The sequence below is a fragment of the Sturnira hondurensis genome, unplaced genomic scaffold (assembly GCF_014824575.4).
Source record: "Sturnira hondurensis isolate 20B ecotype Veracruz unplaced genomic scaffold, ASM1482457v3 Scaffold0006413, whole genome shotgun sequence".
Taxonomy (NCBI): domain Eukaryota; kingdom Metazoa; phylum Chordata; class Mammalia; order Chiroptera; family Phyllostomidae; genus Sturnira; species Sturnira hondurensis.
Genome location: NW_028079044.1, coordinates 52,179,425 through 52,205,509, shown reverse-complemented (window position 1 = coordinate 52,205,509; position 26,085 = coordinate 52,179,425). Strand labels below are relative to the sequence as shown.

Sequence of the window (26,085 nt, the reverse complement as noted above, 5' to 3'; positions counted from 1 at the left end):
AAGTGTCCCACCCGCCGGCCTACCGTGGCACGCCCCGGCCCCCCGCCCCCCAAGGCCGCATGGCCGAGCGCGCCCTCCCGCCCCTGCCAGGGCTCCCCACACAGGTCGCACCGCCTCGGGCCGCCCGGAAACCCCGGACCAGCGCCCCCAGCGCGATCTCGGGAGCGGCGCCCGGAGGCGTGCTGGGCATGCGCGGACCGCGGAGCGCAGGCCTGGTCCTCCGGGAGGCGGAAGCTTGGGACGGGGACGCGGCGGGGGCGCGCAACGGCTGGGGGCGCGCGCCTCGCCGGCCGCCGCGCACGCGCAGCACCACTCCGAGGGCGCGAGCCCGCCGCCGCCGGCTGGGACCGCTGTGCGCCCGCGGCGTGAGGCGTGGGAGGGAGCGCGGCCCGTCGGTCCGCGGCGCCGCCCAGTCGCTGTCCGTGTCCGCCAGCCCGCGCCAGGCGCGGTCCGAGTAAGTGCGGGCCCGGGGCGCGGGCGGGCGGCCGAGTTCGGGAGCTAGAGGCTGGCAGGGCCGCGGCCTGAGGGCGGAGGGCCGAGCGGGGCAGGACGGGCCAGTCGCCGAGACGGAGGCGACGAGACCGGTTCCGCCCGCGTCGCCTGCCCGCCGGCCGCGGCTCGCGGAGGCCGGGGGACGTGGGGAGGCCGGGGGACAAGGGGAGGCCGGGGATATAGGGAGGCCAGGGGCTCGGGGAGGCCGAGGACGTGGGGAGGCCGGGGGGCATTTGGAAGCCGGGGGTTCGGGGACGCAGAGGGCTCGGGGGAGGCCGGCGGTATGGGGAGGCCGAGGGACGTGGGGAGGCCGGGGGCTCAGGGAGGCCCGGGCTGTGGGGAGCCGGGGACGCTTGGAAGCCAGGGGCGCGGGGAGACCGGGGGACGTGGGAGAAGGGCCGGCCTCCGCCGGAGCCGGTCAAACGCCTCAAAAACAAAAGGGGAGAGAAGGAGGAGGAGGAAGAGGGATATCCGCGGGGACGCGGGGCACCGGGAGCGGAGGCTGCCGGCCTGCGGGCAGGGAGGGGTGGGACCGAGTGCTGCGGGCCGGCGAGCCTCGACCCCGGGCCAGCGGTGGGCGCCCTCCCGGCTGCTGGCTCCAGTTTTCCGTGGCCCAGCGGTTCCCGGGGCGATGGCTCCGAGCCCCCATCTGAGCCATTGTGCCTCCAAGCGGCCTCCGCCTGGGCCCCAGCCCCCCGCGCGCCGCCTTGGGGGGACTCCACGGACCACTCGCTGTTCCTCTGTCGGTTCCTGTCTTGGTCCCTCTTTTTCATCAGCAGGAGATGAGGGTGTTACTCGGTTTTATTGGATTGCAGGGTCTTGCGGCTTAATGCACTAAGCGTACTTTTTTTTTTTTTTTTGAGCCATCTCAACAGTGTCCCATTCTTGCATCGTTAGCCTGCAGCTGGGCTTTGGGTCGCGCTACTAAGATAATCGTAATATTGTAGTGACTGTGGGAACCGGAGGCCGCGTGAGAGTTTGGGAGTCTGCATTTCAGACGGCCGTCGTTGGGAGTTTCACTCAGAGGGTAGATATATTCACGGTTGGAAAAAGAGACGGGCCACTGCTGTTTGGAATGACAGGCAGAGCCTCACCCGTATGGGCTGTGAAAAGGGTCCCCTTTTGCGGAGGACACAGCTGCGTCCTGGTCCGTCGTCGGGCCTTTGAAAGCCGGGGAGGAGAGTGGATGGAGCGGTGGGAGAGACGTAAAGTGGCCTTCAACTCACTCTTGTTGAGGTGCGACCTAGATAACGTCTCCATCCCGTTGTGCCCCTGAATTCAGTTTTAAACCCCATTGTGTTTAAACTTGTAAGGGAAGTTTGTGTTTCGGTATCTTTATGAGCAGCATCTTGTGGTACATTTGTGGCTCTCCTTGCGGGAAGGTGCCGCTGAGCCCCTTGTTCCTCTCTTCTGAACACTTCTGTGTTCTCAGTGCTGCAGAGGCCACGAGCAAGTGTGATGAATCTCTTAGGAATTTCTAGTCGTTTTTAAGTACCCGGTGTAATGGTGAGCGCTGGAAAAGCCTGTGGGAAGCCCATGTCCTCTTTTAAAGGGGCCCACCCTCACGCAGGCTTCAGCATGGGCGTTGAGTGGGTAGACAGCGCGCCAGAGAGTGGTCCGAGGTGGCTAGGACCCGACTCCAAAACTGGACAGTCGCATTTGGGCAGATATTGGGGTCCTAGAGGAGATGTGACTTACACCTGTTTTGAGACTTGATTTTTAGACAATAGTTAAAAACTGTCTCGAGGGCAACAAAAGAGTCCATTCAAAGTGTTAAAACAATGTGTAAACCTTTAACTTTTGAATTAAACATTTTCAGTTAAGACATTCAGGTAGAATAAATTTCGTTTTAAATTTCAGTAGCAGGGCCCAGTATGTGGTGAGGGAGGATGATTTGACTTTGGATGGTGGGGACCGCTCATGTGTCACAGAAATGGACATGTGAAACGTACAAGATCCTGTTGACCAGCATCACTCCGGAAATTCAATGAAAGATTTCAGTGGTATTAAAAGTTGTTATTGCTATCATATTTATGAAACGAGGTTTTTTTTTTTGCTGAACAATCAGAAGTTTAGTTTCTCTAGTACTTTATCCTAAAGCTCATTGAAGAGCACATTCTCATTCCTGTTTCCCCTTAAAATTCCCTAAATAATTAGCAAAAAAATCCCTGAAAGTCTTCAAGACTTTTTACTGGTGCCCATATAAATTCCTTAAAATGTGAATTAAAAAAGTTTGGACAGAATAAATGACCTTTTGTTACCATTTGAATCAGTGGTAATAAGGTTCAGGAAGTTTCTGAATGCCAGTGAGCACTCAAATGCCAGGCTGCTTGTTGGTGCCCAGGAGGTGCCCGGCAGGGAGGGGGTGGGGGTGGGAGGCTGTCCAGCGATCTCTGGGTGCACCTGTGCCCCGCTCTCCACCTGCTGTGTGCCAGGTGAGGGGTTTCTCAGTCTCTCCGTTTAGCAGCAGGTGGTTGGAGCCCTTCGTTGCTCTCTCTCCCTCCACAAGCATCTGTGTTTCTGATTATAAAGCAGCGGGGGAACCCCTCTTCCTGTCTATAACAATTGTATTGCTTTTTTTACTAGGCTCTATGATGAAAATAAATTCAGATAAGTATATATCAGTCAGTGTTCAGTGTAAGTGGAGTTTTTAGCAAATGCTGTCAATTATAGTCTCATTTGCATAAGCACTAATGACATGGTTTACAGACAGAAATAGGAGATATTTTTGCCCAAGTGGTACCATTCCCACCATTTTGAAAAAAATTATTTATTTATCTTTAGAGGGGAAGGAGAGAGGGAGAGAAACATCATTGTATGGTTGCCTTTTGTGCATCCCCTGCTGGGAGTTGGCCTGCAGGGAACTGGCCTGCAACCCAGGCATGTGACTGGCCTGCAACCCATTCCCTGACTGGGAATCGAACCGCGATCATCTGGTTCACAGGCCTGTGCTCAATCCACTGAGCTACACCAGCCAGGGCCCCACCATTTTTTAAAAAGATCTTATTTATTTATTTTTAGAGTGGGGCGAGGGAGGGAGAGAGGGTGGGAGAGAACATTGATCAGTTGCTTTTCGAAAGCCCCCAGCCGGGGCCCGGCCGCCTTTTGGTCCTCAGGATGGAGCCCAGTGCTGGGCCGAGGCCGGCAGGGCTGGGCCGCTCGTCAGTGGTTGTAGCCCTGAGACGGACATGCTGGCAGCGTCATGAAGTTTACCTGTTTTAAGGACGTGAAGTTATTTCCGTACAAACTTTGTATTTAATTAAAATAATCCTTCCTAAATTTTGTTTATGTACATTGCCATTTACTACAATCAGAACAAGGAAAACGACTGAAGTTGTACATTGGGGTGTCACACAGTGTGGGTGCGCGTGTTGGTGGCCGTTGCCAGGACCTTTCACAGGGGAGTTAACTCAGGGAGCGGCCCTGTGGCTGGGCCTGGGATGCTGCTCTGATGCTCCGCCCCCTGCGCTCCTCACTGGGACCTGAGAGCTGCAGTGATGCTCGTGTCCTTGTTTGTGGGCGAAGCTCGGCAGGCGTGGAGTTAGAGCAGCTCAGCGCCCAAGTGGCGGGTCCTGGCTGGCCAGGCCTGAGGGATGGGTGGGGCGAGCTCTTCACTGGAGAAGGGGCCGTCTTGACCACCCTACGCCCGTCTCCTGAGTAGGGGCAGGTAGTGTGCGAGACTGGCTACTGTGTCTGGGGAAGTCGAAACCACTGTATTTTGTATCTGAATCTGGTACTTTCAGAACTCGAAGTTCCAATCTGGCCAACGTAGTGTAAGCAAACACTTTAATGAAATACCAGAATTCTTTAATTATGTTAAATTATTTCAGAACTAGTTAAATGAAAATGATTAGTGCATTGTGCACTAATAAGATGCTTCTTGTTTGTCACACTGGTGGGTTTTTGGGCTTGGTGTTGTGTGTGAGTGTGGTTCTGTGGGGAGCAGGGAGTGACGGCAGGGAGAGCGGAGTGTGCGTGTCTCACGGGTACAGTAAGCCCCCGTGGCGTGCCCAGTGTGTATCATCTGTAGCACACTGCTGCTCTAAAAGTTTCTGAATGACTCTGCTCATTGTCATGACTTCAGAGTTTTCCGTCCTGTTTTTTCTGGCTGGCACACTCTCTGTTCCTTTATTTGGGGTCGGGGGGCGGGGGCCCAACATCAAGGCTTTGGAGAACCTGAAGGTCATGTCGGTGGGCTCTGTGCCCAGCTCCCTGGCCCCACCCCCGCCTTCTGTCTGAAAAGCCCTGCAGTCCGGAGGTTTGGGTTTGGCGACTTCTCGGCATTCACTGCATCCACGTGTGACCAGAGCACTGTGCCTCTGTCTTTGCTGGGCGGGGGGGAAGCTCAAACGGTTTTATGTGTTGCATGTTTCGAGTGGGTCGTGTGTCTTGTTCTGAAAGTGGAAGCGCCACGAGGGCAGAAACTTAGCTGCGCATGCTGTTGTATGCCCGCACGCCACGCTGTGACTACACCCTGATGGAGGAGCACGGCACCCTTCGAATGCCGGAGAGTTGTCTCTGCCGCACGGCTGCTGGCCGCTCTGGCTGCCTCGGTGCGGGGGGGGCCCTCATCTGGAGCCCGCGAGGGACCTGGCACTGGGGGGACCAGGACTGTCTGTTTCCCCTGCTGTCTGCTGGCTCAGGTCACTGGGCCAGGAAAAAACACTGCTCTGCCCCTTTACAACTTGGAAATGTTGTTTTTTCCCCAGCAACGGATCTTGTAGGAACTGCTCTCATGTTCATTTAGGACTCCTCCGAAGTTCTGAAGGCAGGAGGTGGCTTGAGGAGACTGGGTGAGTGGGGTTTGTCACGGGCACCCTCATGGGTCTTCACTGGTCAGCTGGACGTGTTGGGTGCTCTGTGCAGGTTTACCGCAGCCCTGAACTGCCCGTAAAAGCCCATCTTCCTGCTACCGCTGTGCCCATCACACCGCGTGCCCGCTCTCCCTCGACCTGCTGGGCAAGGCTCTCACCATCATGCTGTCGTTCAGACCAAACACTGAGAGGGATGGGTCACTTACCTTCACTCTAGGGAGGGGGCTTGGCGCGTGGATAAAGGCGGTTTGCTCATGCTCAGCAGTTCCCTTTTATGCTTGCTCTGTGGTGTGCGAGGGCACACGCACACGCACACGCGGTTGGTACGTTCCAGGTTGTTTGCTTTGGTTGCGAAGTGTCGTCACAAGACGGCAGCGTCACTGCCCCCAGAACTGAACTATTCATGCCCCACCTTGGACCCTAGTCTGACCCTGGGGGGTGTTGGCGGGCAGAGGGCTGCTTGCCATCTGTTTTGGCCACTTAGGTTCGCCGGTGAGATGCCTTCACTTCAGGATTCTTGAATTTGTCTTCCAGCCTTTTCAGAGTTTGGGGAAGACCCTGCCAACTGCTTCCGTGGAGTGGTTTTGAATGTTTTATGCTGAGGCCCCTTAATTCTTCTGAATCCTGATGTCAGGGTGAGCAGTTCTAATGAACAGTTACACGCTGCGGTGGCAGGCGGTGTGGCACCTGGACTGGCGGCGGTTGGCGGGGGCAGAGGAGCGCGTGCGTGAGCGCGTGCGGGAGGCAGGGCGATGGCCGGGTCTGGGCCGACCGAGGGCGGCGTGGCAGGCACTGACTTGCTGCTTGTGCTGAAGCCCCATCTGCCGAGAACACGTGCTGTCTGCCTTATGTCCCTTGTCCCTAAGAGAAAGGTTAGGTGAGTCTCCGTGCACAGCGCCGACTGGCAGTGTGTCTCCTACCTGTTGCGTTGTATGCAGGGGGAGGTGCGCCTGTCCAGGGACAGGGTTGTATGCTGCCCTTTCTGCGCTCGAGGGGCCCCCAGCTTCCCCGCACCACTCGGGTGGGGCGGGGCGTGGTCAGCCTCTCCTGCTGCTGAGGTCCTCAAGCGGGGTCAGTGGGCTTGATGGGAAGGTGTCTTTAAGTACAGGGGACTTGTTACAGAGCTGGAAAGGAGCTGGGGCAGACAGGCGGGGTCAAGTGTGATCTCGAAACCTGTGTTTCCTCGTGACCGAGCTGTCAGTCACCTGGACAGCTCCATGAAGGCGGGCGCAGAGCAGTGAGCTGGGGGAGCTGCAGGCTGTGACCCCGTGAGGGGTGCTTCCCAGGGCCTGGCCCGGAGCAGCCGCTCAGGAGAGGCCAGGCCATGGTCCTCCTGGGCGTCCAGCCACTGACCAGCCCTCTCTGTCTGCGTCTGCAGCCCTGTCCCCGACCTCCCATGCCTGACCTCCCTACCCCTTCTGGTGGTTTCTCTGGTACTGCTGCTTGGTGAATTTAAACAGCCCTGTCCTGGTTAGAGCAAGGCTGCGTGTCGTTTTTCTGTTCCCTGGCCTTCCGGCCACTCACTGTGGCACAAAGTACCTGCATGCTCTTGTCAGGCGTTCAGGCACCCGTGGCAGGCCTGTGTGTGTCCTCCGGCCCCGGGGGGGCTGTGTGCTCGGCCACCGGCTCTCCCACTTGGTCATGTGCAGCTTCACCAGCCTGCTGGTGGGTTCTTGGTGGTGGTGGTGGTGAATGGAGGTTCTTAAGTTTATTTTTTAAAAGATTTCATTTACTTTTTAGAGAGAGTGGAAAGGAGGGGGAAAGAAAGAAATATCAATGTGATGGTTGCCTCTTGCACGCCCCCAACTGGTGACCTGGTCCACAACCCAGGCATGTGCCTTAGACTGGGGGTCAAACCAGCAACCCTTTGGTTGGAAAGCCGGGGCTCAGTCCACTGAGCCACACCAGCCAGGGCAGAACTTCTTAGGTTTAATGTAATGTGGTTTATTAGTCTTTTCCTTTATAGTTGGAACTTCACATGTCTTTCCCTGCCCCGAGGTCACGAATGAATTCCTTTGCTATTTTCTAAATGCTAGTTTTGCCTTTCTCCTTTAACCGAGTGACTCTGTTGACTCCATTTGGGTACGTAGTGTGAAGAAGGACCCTGTTTCATTGACACGCGGACAGCCGGTTGTCCCAACAGCAGTTCCCGGGAAAGCACCTTTCCACAGCGTGCTGCAGTGGCGCCTGTGTTGTGAGTGGGTGGCCCGCATGCCCGCGCATCTGGCTGTGGGCTCCCTTCAGTCCCCCCGGCACTGAGCAGCCTGAGTTACATAGCTTTACACTGGGTCTTGGGGTGCCATGGCCCTCCTCCTGCCCGGCTCTCCCTCAAGTGTGCCTGGGCTACCCTGGACCTTTGCACATCAGTACGTGTGTGAGAATCACTGTCGGCTTCCTTTCTTCGGGTATGTGTGGAATGGCACTATTCATTGTCAGAATAGTAGAGCAGTGTGGGAGAATTGTTCCTGGCTTTGGGGTCTGCAGATAAAGTCTAGGGGTGCTTCCGTGTATGTCTTTGTGGGCACAGTGGGGCCCAGGGTCACGTGGCAGGTATAGGTGCAGCTTCTGAAGACAGTGCCAGACTGTGCTGGGGGGGCTGTGCCCCTCCACCTTCCCCCAGCAGGGTAGGCGTTCCCCTGGGGCGGCACTTGGAAGGGCCCTTTATGGTTTAGCCATTGTACTAGGTGACTAATGCTATTTCACTGTGACTTTAATTTACATTTCCCAAATACCTAAGAATGTTGAATATCTTTTCATATGTTTATTTGTCGTCCCTATATCTTTGGTGTTCAAATATTTTGCCCATTAAACATTTTTTTTAAGCTGGTGGATTCTTGATGTATTCTGGTACAAGTCCTTTATCAGATACAAGCTGGGCTTTTGTCCCGTGTCGTGGCTTGTTTTTTCATTCTCTTAGCAGCATCCGAGGGCAGAGTGACACACTTTGGTGGTGCCCCATTTATCAGTTTGTTCTGTGGATTGTGGTGTCTTGCAGTCACACTGAAGAAATCTTGCCTGATTTTAGGTCACAAAGTTTTTTCTCATTTTGTTTCCCCTCTACAAGTTTTGTAGTTTTGGATTTTACATCGAGGTCGATGACTCGTTTTGAGGTAATTTTTGTCTGTGGTGTGGCATATGGATCCAAGTTGCCCGTAAAACTTTTGAGACCTAGAATGAAGGTAGCTGCCTTCAGAGAGCGTTTGCTTTTGCTCTGACGAGTCCACAATTGCCCTGAGTCCAGCCCCAGGCTTGACGCGGCTGGACCCCCCCAGAGATGCAGTGCTCCCAGAGGGACCTGCTCGCTTCCGGTGGCTCCTTCTGAACCGCGTAGACTCCGTGGCCCCTTTCCGAGGTGGAGGCAGACACTTCGGGCGACCTGGCCTTTGGTGTCTGTCTCTCTCCCCTCTGCTGTTGGGAGGAGGATATCGGGGCGCCTCGGGGTCGGCACCCGGCTTCAGGGCAAAGGTGGTTTCTGGGCCTACTTATCTCTCTGGGTTTCTGATTTCAGTTTAATCTTCTCTGGGTGTTTCCTTGTTGTCTTGTCAGTTTCTGGTCACCTTTGAAATGGAAGTATCTGGAGGATACTCCAGGAAGGAGGGCTGGGCCGGGGCACAGCCTGCAGTTAAGGAACCAGGGACACTTTTTCCACTTCCACCGCATGCCTGGTGTCTAGCTGTGGACCTGCCATCTGCTGTCATAGTCACTGGCTGCCTGTGGCTGTCAAAATGAAATTCAATGGCAGGTCCTCTGGCCCAGTCACACTGGCCTCAGGTCGAGGGCTCAGTTCCCGCAAGAGGCCAGTGGCTTCCGCGTTGGACCGCGCCGAGACAGAACATGCGTTGTCACGCGTAGGCCCCCGGGCGCTCTCCTGCCTCAGAGGACCACCTGCGTAGGTGTCCTTCCTGCAGCAGGTGGGCCCTTTCCCACGACCGGCCTGCAGCTGAAAGCAGGCAACGAGCCCTTCGCTGGCGTGGCTGCTCACACAGCCGCCCCACAGCCTGCAGGAGGCCTGGCCTGTGTGACAGGTTGCTCCGACCAGAGGCTGGCAGCCAGCTTGCAGCTGCCTGCCAACCTGACCGGGACTTACTGAAAGCGCTGCTCATGCTCCTATTTGAGGGCCTGCCCTGGGGTGTCTGAGCCTAGTGACGACCTGTGGTTGCAGTGCCACACTCTGGGCGTGGCACAGAGCTGCAGGGTGTGGCGGGGCCAGGAGGCCAACCCCCCCCCCCCCCAGGAGTCTGGAGGCAGCAGTTCCTGGAAGGGGAGGGAAGGGGAGGGAAGGGGAAGGAAGGGAGGCTGAGAGTGGTTTCCTGCGCCTAAGTGAGAGTCTCATAGCCAGAGAGGTGGCGGAACCAAGATCGAAGAAATTGTCATGAGAGGAGCATGGAAAGGGATGCTCTGCCTGTTCACTCAGTCATCTCTGCTTATTGGTGAGAGTGGTGTTCTCACTAAGGGACACGCTGGGGCCTCTTTGCAGCTCACTGAGCTCTAAGCTCTGGAGAGTGTGTCTGCAGTGAGGGCCAGAGGCATGCTGCCGCAGCTCCCACCATCCCTGTCGGCCAGCGTGCCATGCTGTGGGTGGGCCCTGGCCTCCCTGGCCATGTGTCCAGCCTCTTTCGTGCATGGCGACTGCTGTCTGTTATTCCAGGAGGAAGGGTCGCTCCGGCTGGAAGTAGGGCTGTGGCTGCCTAGACTCTGCCAGACAGGTGGCAGTGAAGAGGGACTGAGGGGGGTGGAGGGGAGAGGTCAGGCCCGCAGACCTGGCTGGGTGTTTTCACCCTGGTCCTGGGGGGTGGCCCACCTGCACTGGCCTACCTTGGTTTGGTGGTTGGAGAGCGAGCAGCAGAGATGGAAGCTCAGTTGAGCTGCTGGAGTAGTCCACGTGTCCAAACCCGCCACTCTCCCTCAAATGCAGTGTGTGTGTGCCGTGTCAGGGCCTCAGCACGTCACCCAGGGGTCTCGTTCACTTTTGGGTTCAAAGCCCATCTGTCTGGAGTGGGTCCCCCGGCCCTGCATTTCTAGCAGGCTCCCAGGTGATGCCAGGGCGGGGGGTCTGTGGACCACACCTTGAGTAGCCAGGCGCAGCTTTCCAAAACACGACCCTGAGCTGGCTGGTCTTGCCCAGTCGGGTGCAGTGGTTTGGAGGTGGGGGACTGGGGGGGGGCCCAACTGTGCTGTGGGGCTGCCTGCCAGCTTCCCTGATCTCCGTGTGCTTGTCACGCCCCTCACCCAAGTGGCATTGTGGGCCAATGGGAGAAGTAAATGGCCCGTAGCCTGCGAAGTTCTGGTGTTTGCCGGGGCCTGGCCTCGCAAAACGCTCTACAGAAGGTGACAGTTGTTAACAGCAAGCACTGACGTCAAAGTGCGCCGCTCTCGGAGTTCTCAGTCCTCCCGCACCTTCGGGCAGGCAACGAAGTCCCTGCTCCGCACGCGGAGAGTGGAGGCACGGGCTGGTGGCCGTCCCTTGTGCCCGGAAAGGAGCCGAGTGCAGGCCGCTGTCTCCTGTCCACATTGAAAGGAGCAGGTGTTTGTGCTGGGGCCTGGCGAGGGCTCCCAGGGTCTGGAGGCAGAACAGCGGCCCCCTCTGGGGAAGGCCCTGCACCTTCCCTGGCGCCGAAGACAGCATCCTGCCTTATGTTGGGGTCACAGGGCACCCCGCATGTATCTCCACACGGACTTGAAATCAGCATCTTGTTTCTCGTTGCCAGCAGCAAGAGCAATGGGAAAACGATTTTGTGCCAAAGATTTTGAAGGATGCGTAAATGGGAATTGTGTGACAGTTTCTACTACTTGGGTATTGCACTCTAATTGTAATTAAAGTTAAAATATGAATCTTCGATTTTATTGTAAGGCTGTGTGTAGGTTTCAGGCATGCGGAGCAGAGTTGTAATGAAGTCCCTGGATGCTCAGCACCACCTTCCACAATTTGCATTTTTGATTTAGTCTTTATTGTATTTTTTTCCATTACCACTTAGTCCCCTTATACCCTTCTCTCCAAACAACTACTGTTTTGTTAGTATTGTTAATTGTATTCAGAGGTGCCGGTTGGTATTTCAGATCTGGGAAGACCTTGGGGACACGCACGCTAACGTTGGACAGGTCCCCTGTTAACATGTGGTGAGATGATCTATGGCGTTTTTTTCAGAGGCTGGAGAAGGGGTCCGCTGTGGGGCCTGGCCGAGGCCGCGCGGAGCCAGTGGTGTGGCAGGGTGTCCGGGACTCCTCGTGACTGGGGTAGTGAGCAGGGCCATGAGGTCTCTCGGTAAACTTGGAACCTGGAGCAGAAAGCAAGCTTCCCCTGCTCCCTGCCTTGTGCTGGAGTCAGTGTCAGCAGAAGCCGTGCTTTCCTGGGGTGGTCTCGTGCCCCTGGGACAGTGCGGATCTGTTGTTTTAACGTGGTTGTTAGGGCGGAGGGGAAGCATGTAGCTTTAACAGAGCAACGTTCGTGGGAGAAATACGCTTAATGTGTTAGTCTTGTTGCAGGAAATGGTTTTGTGAGATCTTGAGACACGAAATAAGGTGTGTGTGAGCTACTTGTAGAGGTCGTGTGCGCACGGGTAGTGCGGAGGACGGGCCCCACGCCCCCACCGGTGTTCTCGTGCAAGGGCGGGCCGACTTTCTCCATGAGGGCCTGCTGGTGTCTGCTTCAGGCTTCGTGGGCCACGCGTGGCCTCTGTCACCAGTCCGCGGTCCTGCCCTGGCTGTGTGGACGGTGTGGGCAGCAACGAGTTACCTGGGAGTTTTAGTTTTATTTCTGGTCCCTCACATTTGATACAATCCATGTGCAGCAAAGTGTTACTATTCTTTGAATTGTTTCTTTAATCATATACAATGTGAAGACCATGGTTAGCTCCCGGGTGCACAAAAACAAGCGGTGGGGCCAGATTGGCTGGGCCACGTGGGCCCCTGTGGCCCAGAGGAGAAGGGCGCGCACCCTGGGCATCTGCGGCTCAGCCTCCCCAGGGAGCGTACCCAGCCATGCTGGCCCTTGCCCAGGCCCCTGGAGTTCTCCACCGAGTCCCCACCCCCGAGCCCCCTTAGCTGCCCCTCCTCCAAGCCCTTTCCACCGTCTGACACTGTTGTCTGATGCTGTTTGTGTCTTACGTGGTTTTGCTTTCTTCCTCTGTGGGCAGAAGTGCCATAGCCCTAGCGCTTAACACAGCGGCTGTTGACTGAATATTGTGTTCATTATTTCTGTCTTTGAACTTTATGCGAAGGTAGTCACTCTCTGTATTTTTACATGGCTTCCTTTTTGCACTCTGCCGATTCTGAGCCTCAGCCGAGGGGTGTATGTTGTTCATTTCCCCTGCTGTGTAATCGGGCCCACAGTTGGTGGGCATTTGGGGGGTCTCCAGCCTTTCCCTATTGCAGACACTGCCGTCCACAGCTCTTGCTGCCCCTGTGCACGTGGACATCCAGCCGGTCCTCCCAGGAGCGCCAGTGGCTGGGTGCTGGCTGGCCAGTCTCCTACGCAGTTAGTTGCTGCCAGAAGGGCTTTCGAAGTGCTGGTCCAGACCTGCGCCCCTACCCACGCCAGCAGACTGGCTCCCGCTGTGCAGCCCCGCGGTCCTTGGCTTCGTCTGGCTGCTTTTGGTTTTCCACGCTGTTGAGTGTGTAATAGTGTCTGCGGGTTTAAATTGGATTTCCCTCATCACTAATGCCGTTGAGCTTTTAATCTGGTAGCCATATCTCCTCTCACTTTTAGGAAGGACTTATGAAGTCATTGGCCTAATTTTCTTTATCTTTTTATGCTTTTCTTTCTTTTTTTAAAAAGATCTTATTTATTTATCTTTAGAGGAGAAGGGAAGGAGAGAGGGAGAGAAACATCAATGTATGGTTGCCCCTGACTGGGAATCGAACCGAGGTTGTTTGGTTCTCAGGGCTGTGCTCAATCTACTGAGCTACACTAGCCAGGGCTTTTTATGTCTTTCTTATTGATTTGTAGCTGTTCTTTGATTACAGTAGTCCTCTGTCACTTCTTCCAGCTGGTGGTTTGTCTTTTTACTTTCCGTAAAAAGTACTCTTGGTGTATTGGAGCTAAAGTTCTTAATTTCAGTGTCATCTTTATCAATATTTTCTTCTATAATTAGAATTATTTTGGCTCATTTAGGGAAGCTTTCTTTACCTGAGGGCTAAATTTTGATGTGAGGTATTTTTATTTAGTTCATAAGGCGTTTATTGTTCCATTCAATAACTATGTTTAATATTTAGGTACATTTTCTAATTTCTTTTAAGGATTCCTTTAAAATGTTTGATAAATCCAAGTGAGTGAATTTTTTTGATGTACCTTATTGTGACATTTCTAAAATTGGATCGTAGTCCCAAAATTCATTGTGTATGAAGTTAGTTGTTTGAAATGTCATCTTAAGTAGACTCATATCACAGTTCACCTTGCCTGAGACCTTGGTCTGACTTAGAACCTTCTGAGCTCTGAGCCACCTAAACTCCGCCTCTGTGTGATTTATGCCTCAGTTATGCCAAGTAGATTTGAGTAATAGATTAGCCTAAGTTTTTAGTTAATGGAGTTTTTAACATTGTATTTTATTATCTTTAAAAAGAGTTTATTTATTTATAGAGAGAGGGGAATGGAGGGAGAAAGAGAAGGGGAGAAACGTGGACTGGTTTGCCTCTTACTCACCCCCCACCTGTGCCCTGACTGGGCATCGGCCCCGGGACCTCTCCCTCTGCGAGTGACGTCTGACCCACGGAGCCGCACTGGTCAGGGCGGGTTTCTGGTGTTGAGTCTCGGCCTCTGGAAAGGCATGTGCTGCTCTCTGGCTCCGGATGAGATGCTGCCCCCCGGGGTGGGCTTTGCGCAGACTGAAGAGGACGAACGTGGCCCCAGGCCAGCGTGAGCTCAGCTGCCAGTCCGGGCTCACACTGGGGCGAGGCTGCCTCCCCTAAGCGGCTTTTGGGCTTTTGCTGATTAAGCTGTTCAATTTTACTTTCTTGGGGACTGATCAGGAACAAAGGAATCCATGGCTGGTGTAGCTTAGTGGACTGAGCGTGGGCCTGTGAACCAGAGGATCGTGGTTCGATTCCCAGTCAGGGCACATGCCCGGGTTGCAGGCCAGTTCCCAGCAGGGGACACACGAGAGGCAACCATACATTGATATTTCTCTTCCTCTTTCTTTCCCCTGTAGAGATAAATAAATAAAGAACCTTAAAAATGTATGTATGTGTATGTAGATATATATATATATATATCTACACACACATACATAAAGAACAAAGAGAAAGACAATTTTTAGTTTGTGGTTAGTCAAGGCCCCTTAACCTAGTGTTTATTTTGGGTGTCCTTTTCATTTTTGTTTCATTTGTTTACAAAAAGTAACAGTAAGTTGAAAATTTAAAAAGTTAAATAATGAGTCAGAAATGAAATTCTGTTCCTCCCCTGAAGCCTCAGGTGTCAGTGACCAAGGGGTCTGCATAGCAGGGCAGGTCTTCCTGACAGAAGGAGTGTCCCATCTGGTTGGCAGAAGACCTAGGTACAACTAGTGGCTGTCCACAGTCATGTTACTTTTGACAGGTTGTTCAGGTTCTGTAATTCCCAGGGTCCTGCCCGTGAGGTCCCTGCACATGGGCTTAGCCTTTGAGGCTATGTGTGTGGTTACTGTGTGAAGTGGATACACACATGAGCTGGTGGTCTGTTCAGCCAACACCTTGGTTCAGCATTTATTTATTAAGTGCCCGTCTTGTGATGGGTACCGGCTGAGGGCACCCGGCCTGGTAACAGTTCGGGGTGTGCAGTGTAATGTGAAGACCCGGGGCCGGGGACCAGTCCCAGGGCTGGTCAGGTTCAGGGATCTCCAGACAATAAACTCTGCAGGCTTTGTGGCCACAGGGGACCTGTCACTTAGGGTGTTTGTAAGCCCTTTAGAAAGGTAGGGTTCATTCTTTACCCAGGCAGTATACAGAAACAGGTGGGGGCCAGGTGGGGCGACTTCTGCCGATTCTGGCAGTGGGGAAGGACCCGGAGAGGGCCAGAGGGCGGTGGGAGGCAGACACGCCTTCCAGACAGGGACACAGCTGTGCCAAAGCGCAGAGGGGTGGGAGGCTGGCGTCTGTGTCCCTGAGTGCTTGTGCCCAGTTTGGAGTGCAGGGTGTGGCATCAGGTGGGGGAGGAGCGAGGTTGACAGGACAGGTGAGACCAGGGCACTTGAACTTGAGGGCAACAGGGAGCAGGGTCCTGAGGCGGAAGGGTGGCTGGGCTGGAGTTGCGAGGTGCGGTGAAGGCGGGGTGAGAGAAAGGCATCGGAGAAGGGGAGAGCAAGCCTTGGTCTTTGCGGAAGTGGCGCTCAGTGGCACCCTGCTACTCAAGTGACGGGCAAAGTTCAGGTGCTCGGAGGTAACAGCCTGTGTTCTTGCAGTTGTATAATTATGTCAGAGAAGTAAATGGAGAAAGCCTTAATTAGGGGTGCAGCTGAGGACTGGAGAGAGGGGTGAAGCCTGTGCTAAATAACTTTATTTTTAGATTTTTTTTTTTAAGAAAGCGGGGAAGGGAGGGAAAAAGAGGGAGAGAAATATCAATGATTGGTTGCCTCTCACTCGCCCCCTGCTGGGGTCCTGGCCTGCTGCCTAGGCCTGCCCTGACTGGGGGTTAAACCAGCGACATTTTGGCTTTCAGGCTGGTGCTCAGTCCACTGAGCCACACGAGTCAGGGCTTGATGGGAAGCCTTTCTGAGCTCCTGCCCAGGCTCCGAGCTGGTGGATGCAAGGGCAGCGCCGAGGGCTGGTCCAGGGCCAGTCCAGCGTGGCTCCCGGGCTTCTGCTCGGTGGCAGGTTCACGAGGTCCTTTTGCGTGTAAGCAGGTAGCAGCGGCTGAGTGATTGCTTTAAGGAGGAAACGTCCTCTCCTCCGTCCGAAACCCAGAAAGTGTAGGAGACTTGTGTGTCCGTGTGAGCTGCGTGCGTCCCTGGGCGGAGATGCCGGGGCTGCCGTCCGGTTACCGAAAGGAGCCCAGCCCTCAGAGGGGCTGCCACTTGTTGTGAGAGGGCGGAGGGCTCGCAGCGGTGGGCAAAGGCTGCTCTTGCAGGTCACAGGGAGCCTGCCATAGACGCAATAACATGTCCAAGCTGCTGGGTCCAGCACAGACACGTGCAGCTGTCTTCGAGATTGGACCCTATCCACCAGCTATTGACATGTTTTCCCCCAGCCTCCTCCGGCTTCCAGAAGTCAAATGGGATGTGTTTTGGTGCATAGAAGCCAGCCAGGTGTTTGGGACTTTCATCAGCATGAAATATTTCCATCACGGCACCGCACGTGAGACAGAGCCATGTACAGGGTTACACTGTTAGGCTCGTCTGCCCAGCTCCGTGGCGCCGAGTGTAGGAGGTGCCAGCACCAACAACGTGTGTGCCTTCTCTGTTGAGTAGGGACGTGTGGCTAGTGAGTTGCAACCCAGTGCCTCGTCGTGAGCCCTTGGGTGAGCACACACAGGGCAGCGGTGCAACCAGCAGTGAGTTATGGATGTTTGGGGTTCTGGAGCCTGAGCGGGACTCACTGGTGTCGTTTAGGGGTCCCAGACCACAGATTGCAGTGGCCCCTGCGGAGCGTTCGTGTGTTGGAGGAGGGCGGCTGTCCTGCGGGGGGCTAGTGGAAGGAAGATGTTGGAAGCGGGCCCTTCCCTGGAAGGTTTCTCTTCTCCCGCTGAGAAACTGCCTGCATTGAGCACAGAGCCTCACGAAGGGCAGAGACACAAGAAACGGCGGGATTCGGCGATGGCGTACACTTCCAGAGTGATACACCACCTTCAGGACTTCGGTTGGGGGTGGCAGTGACTCCGTGCAGGTGGAAGTTTGGAGTCTCTGTGGGCTCACTAGGTCACAGCGAAGTTCAGGCGGCAGCGTGCTTTCTGTTTGGAGAAAACAGCGTGCGTCTTACGCAGGTTTTCTGCATTTGAATCAATTTATGTCATTTTTAAATTTTTTACTCAAACATTTTTTAATGCTCACCCGAGGATGTGCTTTTTTACTGATTTTTAGGTGTAGAGAAGGGGAGGGAGGGCGAAACATCAATAGGAGAAACGTCAATCATTTGCACCCCGACCGGGGAACCCGTCAGCTGGTGTGCCCTGACCAGGAGTTGAACCGGCAACCTTTTGGGGTGTAGGACGATGCTCAAGCCACTGAGCCGCTGCGGTCAGGGCTGGGCAGAGCCTCGCTCTGGGGAAGTCCAGTCCTCTGTGCATGAAGCCCGAGGAAGACATTCCCGTTCATTGCTACTCGGGAGTTTAGGGAAGCATTGCCTGAGGAGGAAGATACGTGCTGCGACACGCGTGGTGCAATGTGACACAGATATCTACGGAATTTCTGCATCTGAGATGTCTGCAGAAGTGTGTCGTGCTCGACACCTTCCTGATGTCTCTTTCAGGAGTGCGAGTGAAGGTCAGGGGCCATGGTGGGAGAGAGCATGTTTGTAGAACCAGTGTTTTAAGATATTCTGACAGGTTGTGATGAAGTGCTGAAGTCAGTAAGGTAGAACTGATCGGGAGTGCGCGTGTGATGGCAGACTTAGGTTGAAATGGAAACCAGCTGAGAAAGGCGGGGGGTTCTGTTAGCTGCTTCTTGACGTTTGCCCGTTGGCGTGTCGGACGGTGCAAGTTCGTCCCTCCAGCGGGTGGCTAGTCTGTGCTCTGCATTTTTCAACAGTGTCTGCCCACTTCGTGTCTCCGTGTCCCATCTCGGTGATTGCGAAATTTTAGGCTTTTCCATTGTTATTGTATTTGTCCTGGTGACCTATGTTCAGTGAGCTCTGAAGCTGCCGTCAGTGTTTCGGGGTGCTGCAAACCGTGCCCTGGAAGATGGCAAAGGTGACTGAGAAGTGCTTGCTCTGTGTGCTGTGACTGCCCTGCTCACCGCCGGCCCCCATTCCCTGTGTGTCTCCTCGGGCCTCCCTGTTCTGAGACAGACAGTATGGAGATTGGGCCGCTCAGTGACCCCCTGGGGGCCCCGAAGTGTCCCAGCGAAAGGGAGAGCCTCAGGGCTGCCACTTATAAAAGCCAGAAATGATTGCGCTTAGGGAGCAGGGCCTGTCGAAAGCTAAGACGGGCTGGGTGGGAGGCCTCCGCACCAGTCAGCCATGCTGTGGTCACGGAGGGGGGGCTCCTGAAGGAGGTGCGGAGTGGCCCCCAGCGAGCACACAGACGACAGGCAGTGAGGCAGGCGTGCTGCCGGTACGGTTTTCTTGGTCAGGCAGCCACATAGTGCCCTTAAGCCGAAGCCTAATCTGGAGCAAGGCTCTCCGTTCCCTTCGGCTCTCTGAAGTGGAGGGGGGCCACAGGAGGAGAGTTGGAAGCTGGCAGGGGTGGGTTCGAGAGATGCGAGGGAGGAAGCCAGCTCCGTAACCCAAAGGCGAAGCAGCAAGTGCTGACGCAGAAGCTGTGGCAAGTTCTCCAGAGGAGCTGGCCGTGACACGGTTCTTGACGGCGGCCGCGCCGGACAGCAGAGTTTCCAATGGGTGGAACTGCCTTCTGTTGGAAGAAGGGGCCATCTGGGGCTTCTGTAGCTGAAGAGGGGAGGTCAGTGCAGGCTTCAGATACCAGTGTTGGTATCTTTAGGGGAGGACAGGCTGCTGTCTCGCTGGGTGCCAGCGCAGCTGCTGACTTGGACTTCAGTGACCCCAGTGCTTGTTCACCCCCCAGGAGTCCGAGGGCCCTTAAGAGTTATGCCCAGTGTGCTCTGCCTATGCTGCCCACGGAGAACCCACTTGGGGACAGTGCGTCTGCCCGGCACAGCTTAGTGAATGGCTGGACCACTCTTCAGACCCACCACTCAGGAAAGAAGTCTCTTTGCAGAGTGTGACTGCCCACTGACTGCACGCCTGGCCCCCCACGCACTGCTGGAGACCGGCAGCGATTCGTGGTGTCCTCCTGCCTGCTGACGCAGTGTCCGCCCTGCAGCTCCCAGGTCAAGGGGTCCCCTCAACTGGCAGGTGTCATTGTTTGAGAAATGCGTTTTGTGAGGCTGTGGCCGCCGGAGGAGTGACTCCTCCGAGGGGTCTGGGCAGAGTCCACTGGGAACCTTCTGGAAGCCCGCCCTGGATGCCGTCAGGAGCATGCAGAGGCGTGGGAAGAGGCCCGAGTACCACCACCAACAGGGATTGGCAAGAAGTCAACTCCGTCTCTCACGGGTGACCCTGAGGGGCTCAGGACATCAGTGCAGGAAGCAGCTGCATGGCTGGTGGGGACAGCAAGAGGGCCAGGGTGAGAAGTGGGGCTGATGGCAGCCCTGCAGTCAAAACAGTGGAGGAGGGGCTGGTTTTCACAGATGGGTGGCGTGTTTCTCCTGGACACAGTACTGGACACGATACCTGCCCTGGTGGGGATGCTGTGGGGACTGGTGACAGGACAATAGAGGGGTGGACTGTCACATGCACTTGGCTGAGGAGACAGCGTCGGGCTTTGAGAGGACGGCTCCGGTGTCGAAAGAAATTCTGCTTCGGGCACGGTGCTGCTCAGCAGTACCTCGCCCGTGGAGAAATGGCCAGTTTATGTGGCAGACGTCAGCACTGGCTTGTCCTGAGAAATGCCACAGCCAGCTCGGTCTTCCACACCTAGCCTGATGGGTCTGCAGCCACCCACCCACCCACTGGGACACAAGACTCGCCCCAGCAAAAAAGGCAGGGCTTGCAGAAGGCTCGGCTCGGGACAGTTCGCAGCGTGGGAGCATTTGTGAAGTAGGGTGTGCGTTAGAGGACGCGATGCTGTGCTCACTCAGCAGGCTGTGGTGTGGTGTGGACACGACTTACGTGCTCTGGAAGCCAGACACACCCAGTGCCTTGCCTTATTGCAATACTGGCTTTTTGCGGTGGTTTGGAACTGAACTGCAATAGCCAAGGTCTGCCTGTGCAAGGATTTAGAGTCTGTGGCTGCTGTGGGAAAAGCTGGCAGAGTTGAAGGTCAAGCTTTACAGTGAGTGCGTCCCTGGAGCTCACCTGGACCCACCGTGGTCTGGGCAGTGCTAGCCTCCGCCACTGGCCTCTGGTCGAAGCAGGAGCTTCCCGCGGCCCCTCAGGACTCCTGGGAATCCTCCGTGGAAGCCGTCTCAGTCCTGCTGCCGATATCGGTGAACTCCTTCTTCTCCCTACGCATCTGCCTGCAGCTGCACTTCTGCCCACAGCTGCCCCCAGAGAACACAGTCCCCTTTCATCTTCCCAGCGAGTGCCCAGATGAGTTTCTGCCACCGCCCCTCCCCCCCCCCAATGGCGGCGGGGCGGGGTCTTCAGGAAATGGAGTCGTGGCACCTTCTCTGCGACGCATGGGAGACGTGGCAAGTGGTGGCTGGGAGGCAGAGATGACAGTCTGACAGGACAGCCGGGCCAGGGTCTCAACTAGAGAGAGGGTTTCAAGTTGTCAGCACAGAGACAGTGTTTAGAGCGAGGAGGAAGGGTGGGGCCGGGGCCAGGGCCTTCTGGACTGCTCAGTTTGAGAGAGGAAGGGGCAGTTCCCTCGAGGCAGGAGGGAGCCAGAGAGGGCATCCCAGAAACCGAGAGAAGGGGTGGGGGGGCCCCCCCCCCCGCACTCTGCGACTACTGCTGAAAGGTCAGGTGAAACCAGCCCTGACCACTGGATCGAGTGGTCTGGAGCCTGTTGGTAACCCTGGGGAGAGAGGTTTCGGGCTGACAGGTGAGGAAGGGGGAGAGAAGAGCTCACGAGGCCCAGTGTGCTGGGCGTGTGCTGCTCCTGGGCCGCTCTGACCTTGGTCTCGTCTCCGTATTGGCTTCTCCTGGTCCCTCCCCTGCACGTTCAGGTAGAGTGTTGGGAGACTCTGGCCGCCCTTGAGGTGCGGGNAGGGGGGGGGGGGGGGGGGCGGGGGGTGGTGGTTTGACTGCCAGCCTTCTTCCCAGGCCCTGGCTGCTGCTTACTCCCCAGAGCTGTCGCAGAACTCCCCCGTCCTCTCAGCAGGTGCCCTGGTTGCTGTCTCCGGAGAGACAGGGTGGAGGGCGAGTGTTCCTCCTCTCCACACCCCCCACCCCGCCCGCAGTGGGGCCCTTCCCGGCACAGGTGACAGGCGCCTGGCTGCCTTGGTGTCCCTGGAGCAGTTGTCTCTCCCAGTCCCTGTGGGCGATGCTCCTTCTCATTCTTGAGTTTGCTTCCTAGGTCCTTCTTTCGACATCTGCCTCAGGAACACAGAATGGCCCTGCGATGGGCCACCGGCGCCACTAGCTGTTTTGAATGTGATCAAAGACTTGCCCAGTCTGGACTGCTGACTGCGTCGGGTAAATGCTTTTAGAAGTGTTTCTTCAGTGTCTTGGAGACTCCCTCGGAGCGGACTCCTCTGGGGCTGTTATTTTTTGTGAAGAACAGAACAGGCTCTGGCACTCAGATCCGATCCTTGCCCTGTGTGGTGTCGACCGGGTTACGTGCGCGCTGAGTCCGTTTATTCGTCTGTTAATGGAGGTTATTCTAACTCTCCTATAAATGTGGTATGGTTCTTAGTGCATGACTAGTCATGTAGGTAATTAAAGTCTTTTTAGGGAAGAGTCGCTTGATGTTCAGCAAGTAAGTTCCTGGCAATGTAGTTATTTCAACTGTGGGAGGTAGGGACTCACTTTAGTCATCGCTGGTGAGATTTGATTGGCCGTCTAAGAACTGGAAAGCAGTTCAGGAGATGTATTATTGTTAATATTGGTTTTTCAGAATTGAGTAATTTTACCTCTTTTCTCTATGTGTTCACACAGTCAGCTGTTTGATGCCTGGCGGGGGGTGGTGGCAGACCCTGTGCTGGGGTGGGGGACAGGATAGGCCCCCCTGTCTGGGAGCGGCTCCACAGCCTCTGGTTAGAGTGTGTAGGGCTAGAAGATTATTTTGAAACGAAGAAGCTTTTGTTGGCCCAGATGATTTTCATAATCCTATTTATGGCCTTCGTATAGCTTTGGCTTTTCAGAAAGTCACTTCCGACACACGCTCTTTCAGAATGCAGGCTGCAGCCTGAGTGCGGAGAGTGCTGCGGCCTCAGCTGGCGGGAAGGGGAGCCCGCGTGCAGCAGCCGCATGCGTAGACTTTGGAGGCGCTCACAAACAAGCTGTTAGGGTGTCAGGGCTTAAGGGTGGTGGCTTTGGGCCTTACCTGGCAGACAGTGTCCAACCGACCACTGCTTTCTCAGGGACTCAGCCGACCTGCTGAGTCCCGGCCGGTGTCTCGTAACGAGTCAGTTCGCCATGTGGAGTGTTACTGTGCTCTGGGGAAGGTTTCTCTGCCGTGCTGGCATCGGAAAGCCCTGCGTGCTCGTGGTTTTGGCGACGCTCCCCGGTTAGCCGGCGGCCAGAGTGGCGTCATGGTTTCGAGGGTGCTGACAAGCCAGCGTCTGCGCCCTGATGGCTCCCTTGTCTGCTGTGACCTTGGGATGGTTCCGAGTTTCTTTAGAGCTCCGTTTCCTTGTATGGAACAGTGGAACTGTAATCGTAACCAGTAAAGGAGCTGGTGCTCGTGAGGCATTAGGAGAGTCGCTGCACCGGCGTGAGGCCCCAGCGCGCCCAGGGTTGAGGTTGGCGTTTGGACTTGGAGGTGGGTGGTAGGAAGCAGGCCGAGCTGGGTTGTGCATTGAGAGGGGAGCACTGCAGGCCAGTGAGGAAATATGTAAAAGAGTTCACGCCAGAGAGGTTCAGACTTGCCATGGGCTGTGGTGGGAGCTCTGGTTTGCCCGTTAGGGAGGGGGAGGGGCTTGGGCAGCTCAGGCATCTCCTTGGTCCCGCCACCCTAAGCACCCCAACCCCTGCTCCGGAGAGGGGGGCGCCGAGAGTCCGCCCGGCAGACAGCACCAGGGAGCTGATGCCGACGTGTTCTGTTGTATGATGGGCCAAGTTTAGTTTCTCTCTATCCATTTGGAACCAGGTATTTTAAGCTTTTTAATTATACATTTTGGGAAATATCCAGTTTTCTGCCTTATTTGAACTAGTTCAGATGTTTGTACTTTGATTAATTCCATAGTTAAAATATGTAGATTCATATTCTTAAAAATGACAGAATAGGACTTCCGCCAAGATGGAGGCATAGGTGGAAACACTGTGCCTTCTCCCACAACCAAGTTTGAATACAACAAAGGTTTGGAGAACAAAGACACAGCCACAAAACAGAAAATTGAATTATATGGAAGTCTAACAACAATGAACTGTTCAACCCGGACGGTAATAGGGGCAGAGCCAGCAGCGGAGCAGGGTCGGGCAGGAAAGATCCTCCGACCCCAGGCACGCAGGTAGACCGGACCCAGTCGGGGTGCAGGGCAGACTGACCGCGGTTGCACATTTGCACACAGTGAGACGGACCATGCAGGCCCCAGGGGGCGAACCCAGTGGTGGAGGGCTGGCGGCAGCGGCACACTCTCGTGCAGTGGGACGAAACGCGTGCGCCCCGGTGACGGTGGCAGCTGTGGCAGGAGGTGGAAGACGGGACACCATTGCTCCTTTTTGACCCCGCCCCCACGTACAGCGTCACAACCCAGCGACTGAGTTGCCCTGCTCTGGTGAACACCTAGGGCTCCGATCCTGCTACTTAACAGGCACGAACAGCCCAAAAGATGGCGCAAGAAGAACTCAAAGTCCCAGAGCCGATAACTCTAAGTGACTGAGAAATTGCCAGCCTCTCAGAAGCACAATTCAAGACACTGTTTATCAGGATGCTAACAGAACTGGTGGATTATAGTCACAACTTAGAGAAACATATGAAAGCTAAACTAATTGAAATGAAGGGAGATACACAGGAAACCAATAGCGATGGAAAGGAAACTGGGACTCAAATCAATGGAATGGACCAGAAGGAAGAACAAAACATCCAACCAGAAAGGAATGAAGAAATGAGAATTCAAAAAAATGAGGAGAGGCTTAGGAACCTCCAGGACATCTTTAAACGTTCCAACATCCGAATTATAGGGGTACCAGAAGGGGGAAAGAAACAGCCACGAGTGGAAAACTTATTTGAACAAATAATAAAGGACAACTTCCCCAGTCTGGCAAAGGAAATAGACTTCCAGGAAATCCAGGAAGCTCAGAGAGTCCCAAAGAAGTTGGACCGGAGAAGGAACACACCAAGGCACATCATCATTACATTAGCCAAGATTAAAATGAAGGAGAGAATCCTAGAAGCAGCAAGAGATAAGGGGACAGTCACCTACAAAGAAGTTCCCATCAGACTGTCAGCGGATTTCTCAAAGAGACCTTGCAGGCAAGAAGGGGCTGGAAAGAAGTATTCCAAGTCATGAAATCCAAAGACCTACAGCCAAGATTGCTTTATCCAGCAAAGCTTTCATTTAGAATGGAAGGACAGATAAAGTGCTTCTCAGAAAAGGTCAAGTTCAAGGAGTTCATCATCACCAAGCCCTTATTATATGAAATGCTAAAGGGACTTATCTAAGAAAAAGACGATGAAAATTATGAACAGTGAAAGGACAGCAAACTCACAGTCATTAACAACCACACCTAAAGCAAAAGCAAACCTAGAGGACAGCTAGATCAGGAGTGGAACCATAGAAATGAAGAACACATGGAGGGTTAGCAACAGGGGAGAGGGAGGAGGAGAAGGGGGGAGAAGGCACAGAAAATAGCATAGATGGTAGGTAGAAAATAGATAGGGGGGAGGACAAGAATAGTAGGGGAATAAAGAATCTAAAGAACTTGAGACACGTGGTTATAAACTAAGGGGGTGAGAATGGTGGGGGAGGGAGTGTGCGGGTGGAGGGGAAGGAAGGGGGGGAATAGAACAACTATAATGGTATAATCAATACAAAATTTAAAAAATGACAGAATAAATCATGGGGTGGGGTGAATAGGCTCGAAGGCAGCATGTACTAGCTGCCACTAAAGCGGCCAGTAGGCGGCGGGCCTGGTGCTGACCAGTTGGAGTGCCACTGGCTCGAACTCACCTTGGGACACGGGGAGAGGCTCCCAGACTCAGTGTGTCCGTTCACTCCTTCATTCACATTCCTCATTCAGCATCAAGGCCACGTTTACTGACTGGGCGGCGGGGGTTTGATGGAGGGCGCATAGAGGGGTACAGTGGTCGATGGGAGCTGGATCTGGGAGGGTCTGGGACCTTTGGCCTTGCACTTAGCAGGAAGGGGAAAGCCAGGTGCAAGAGGCTGGGGAGATTTCAGTGAGTGACGTTTTCAGGTTTATACTTCCAACAGAAAAGAGGCAAAAAAAAAAGTCACAGGGCCTCTGAGCAGCAAGTGTTACCTACGGACCGCAACCAGCGGGAGAGCTTTTAGTTCTGTTGTATTTATTTCACTTTAGTTGTATTTAATTTTGCCTAAATTATTTAGCTGGCAGGTCCTGAGGTTGCAGAGCTAAAAGAGGCTGTCATTGTCCCCAGAAACTTGTTGTGTGGGTGCAGGAAGAAACCGGTCAGCTAGATCTGACACCCACCGTGGTACGACGTGTCAGACAGGAAGCGACACTGCCGGAGCCTTTTGGAGCGGAGCTGCGTCGGTCCTGCTCGCTGCCGTGGGTTCCCATCCCAAGACAGTGCACAGCACGTGCCGGCCCCTCTGTCACTGTATGTGTTGCGGGCAGGAACACTGCAGGGACGCAGGAGAGAGGCATCGAACCTGGAAGGAGGGACGCAACGCTCAGGCTCCTCCAGTTGTTCTGCAAACCGGCAGTTTAACTTTGCTGGAGCTTGGAGCTTTAACTTTTCTCTCGTCCACGGAGACGGTGGCGAGAGAAGTTGGGCTGGCGAGTGGGACTGTGCTGGGCCAGTGAGGTCCAAGTGCCGGGAGCCAAGTTTCTCAGTGCCCAGGCGAGTGCTCTTCGTGGTGCGCGATGCACGTGACAGCAAAACGGCGTC

The 26,085-nt window shown here is 55.0% G+C and overlaps 1 protein-coding gene across 1 annotated transcript in view; it reads left to right on the top strand.

The window, feature by feature from the left end:
* The first annotated feature begins 318 nt into the window (after window positions 1-318).
* PTK2 (protein tyrosine kinase 2) overlaps window positions 319-26,085 on the top strand; it is a 156,733-nt gene continuing 130,966 nt past the window's right edge. Inside the window, exon 1 of the mRNA XM_037048615.1 lies at window positions 319-454. The gene's annotated coding sequence lies outside the window, so the exon portion shown is untranslated. The remainder of the gene's footprint in view (window positions 455-26,085) is intronic.